Raw genomic sequence first — 3319 nt, forward strand, 5'->3', positions numbered from 1 at the left:
ATCAGACAGTGTAGAGCAGATGTTTGTAGATTGGTGTATCATTAGTCCTTACAATTTATCAGACAGTGTAGAGCAGATGTTTGTAGATTGGTGTATCATTAGTCCTTACAATTTATCAGACAGTGTAGAGCAGATGTTTGTAGATTGGTGTATCATTAGTCCTTACAATTTATCAGACAGTGTAGAGCAGATGTTTGTAGATTGGTGTATCATTAGTCCTTACAATTTATCAGACAGTGTAGAGCAGATGTTTGTAGATTGGTGTATCATTAGTCCTTACAATTTATCAGACAGTGTAGAGCAGATGTTTGTAGATTGGTGTATCATTAGTCCTTACAATTTATCAGACAGTGTAGAGCAGATGTTTGTAGATTGGTGTATCATTAGTCCTTACAATTTATCAGACAGTGTAGAGCAGATGTTTGTAGATTGGTGTATCATTAGTCCTTACAATTTATCAGACAGTGTAGAGCAGATGTTTGTAGATTGGTGTATCATTAGTCCTTACAATTTATCAGACAGTGTAGAGCAGATGTTTGTAGATTGGTGTATCATTAGTCCTTACAATTTATCAGACAGTGTAGAGCAGATGTTTGTAGATTGGTGTATCATTAGTCCTTACAATTTATCAGACAGTGTAGAGCAGATGTTTGTAGATTGGTGTATCATTAGTCCTTACAATTTATCAGACAGTGTAGAGCAGATGTTTGTAATATTGGTGTATCATTAGTCCTTACAATTTATCAGACAGTGTAGAGCAGATGTTTGTAGATTGGTGTATCATTAGTCCTTACAATTTATCAGACAGTGTAGAGCAGATGTTTGTAGATTGGTGTATCATTAGTCCTTACAATTTATCAGACAGTGTAGAGCAGATGTTTGTAGATTGGTGTATCATTAGTCCTTACAATTTATCAGACAGTGTAGAGCAGATGTATCATTTGTAGATTGGTGTATCATTAGTCCTTACAATTTATCAGACAGTGTAGAGCAGATGTTTGTAGATTGGTGTATCATTAGTCCTTACAATTTATCAGACAGTGTAGAGCAGATGTTTGTAGATTGGTGTATCATTAGTCCTTACAATTTATCAGACAGTGTAGAGCAGATGTTTGTAGATTGGTGTATCATTAGTCCTTACAATTTATCAGACAGTGTAGACATTGGTGTATCATTATACAGACAGTGTAGAGCAGATGTTTGTAGATTGGTGTATCATTAGTCCTTACAATTTATCAGACAGTGTAGAGCAGATGTTTGTAGATTGGTGTATCATTAGTCCTTACAATTTATCAGACAGTGTAGAGCAGATGTTTGTAGATTGGTGTATCATTAGTCCTTACAATTTATCAGACAGTGTAGAGCAGATGTTTGTAGATTGGTGTATCATTAGTCCTTACAATTTATCAGACAGTGTAGAGCAGATGTTTGTAGATTGGTGTAGTCATTAGTCCTTACAATTTATCAGACAGTGTAGAGCAGATGTTTGTAGATTAGGTGTATCATTAGTCCTTACAATTTATCAGACAGTGTAGAGCAGATGTTTGTAGATTGTGTATCATTAGTCCTTACAATTTATATAGAGCAGATGTTTTAGTCCTTACAATTTATCAGACAGTGTAGAGCAGATGTTTGTAGATTGGTGTATCATTAGTCCTTACAATTTATCAGACAGTGTAGAGCAGATGTTTGTAGATTGGTGTATCATTAGTCCTTACAATTTATCAGACAGTGTAGAGCAGATGTTTGTAGATTGGTGTATCATTAGTCCTTACAATTTATCAGACAGTGTAGAGCAGATGTTTGTAGATTGGTGTATCATTAGTCCTTACAATTTATCAGACAGTGTAGAGCAGATGTTTGTAGATTGGTGTATCATTAGTCAGATGTTTTACAATTTATCAGACACAGTGTAGAGCAGATGTTTGTAGATGGTTATTAGTCCTTACAATTTATCAGACAGTGTAGAGCAGATGTTTGTAGATTGGTGTATCATTAGTCCTTACAATTTATCAGACAGTGTAGAGCAGATGTTTGTAGATTGGTGTATCATTAGTCCTTACAATTTATCAGACAGTGTAGAGCAGATGTTTGTAGATCAGACAGTTGATGTGTATGTATTAGTCCTTACAATTTATCAGACAGTGTAGAGCAGATGTTTGTGATATTGTGTATCATTAGTCCTTACAATTTATCAGACAGTGTAGAGCAGATGTTTGTAGATTTGTGTATCATTAGTCCTTACAATTTATCAGACAGTGTAGAGCAGATGTTTGTAGATTGGTGTATTTAGTCCTTACAATTTATCAGACAGTGTAGAGCAGATGTTTTAGTCCATTAGTCCTTACAATTTATCAGACAGTGTAGAGCAGATGTTTGTAGATTGGTGTATCATTAGTCCTTACAATTTATCAGACAGTGTAGAGCAGATGTTTGTAGATTGGTGTATCATTAGTCCTTACAATTTATCAGACAGTGTAGAGCAGATGTTTGTAGATTGTATCATTAGTGTATCATTAGTCCTTACAATTTATCAGACAGTGTAGAGCAGATGTTTGTAATATTGGTGTATCATTAGTCCTTACAATTTATCAGACAGTGTAGAGCAGATGTTTGTAGATTGGTGTACATTAGTCCTTACAATTTTATCAGACAGTGTAGAGCAGATGTTTGTAAGATTGGTGTATCATTAGTCCTTACAATTTATCAGACAGTGTAGAGCAGATGTTTGTAGATTGATGTATCATTAGTCCTTACAATTTATCAGACAGATGTTTAGTATCATTAGTCCTTACAATTTATCAGACAGTGTTTGTAGATTGGTGTATCATTAGTCCTTACAATTTATCAGACAGTGTAGAGCAGATGTTTGTAGATTGGTGTATCATTAGTCCTTACAATTTATCAGACAGTGTAGAGCAGATGTTTGTAGAGTTAGAGCAGATGTTTGTAGATCATTAGTCCTTACAATTTATCAGACAGTGTAGAGCAGATGTTTGTAGATTGGTGTATCATTAGTTCTTACAATTTATCAGACAGTGAAGAGCAGATGTTTGTAGATTGGTGTATCATTAGTCCTTACAATTTATCAGACAGTGTAGAGCAGATGTTTATTAGATTGGTGTATCATTAGTCCTTACAATTTATCAGACAGTGTAGAGCAGATGTTTGTAGATTGGTGTATCATTAGTCCTTACAATTTATCAGACAGTGTAGAGCAGATGTTTGTAATATTGGTGTATCATTAGTCCTTACAATTTATCAGACAGTGTAGAGCAGATGTTTGTAGATTGGTGTATCATTAGTCCTTACAATTTAT

Source organism: Tachypleus tridentatus, chromosome 7 (assembly GCF_004210375.1).
Source record: "Tachypleus tridentatus isolate NWPU-2018 chromosome 7, ASM421037v1, whole genome shotgun sequence".
Lineage (NCBI taxonomy): Eukaryota > Metazoa > Arthropoda > Merostomata > Xiphosura > Limulidae > Tachypleus > Tachypleus tridentatus.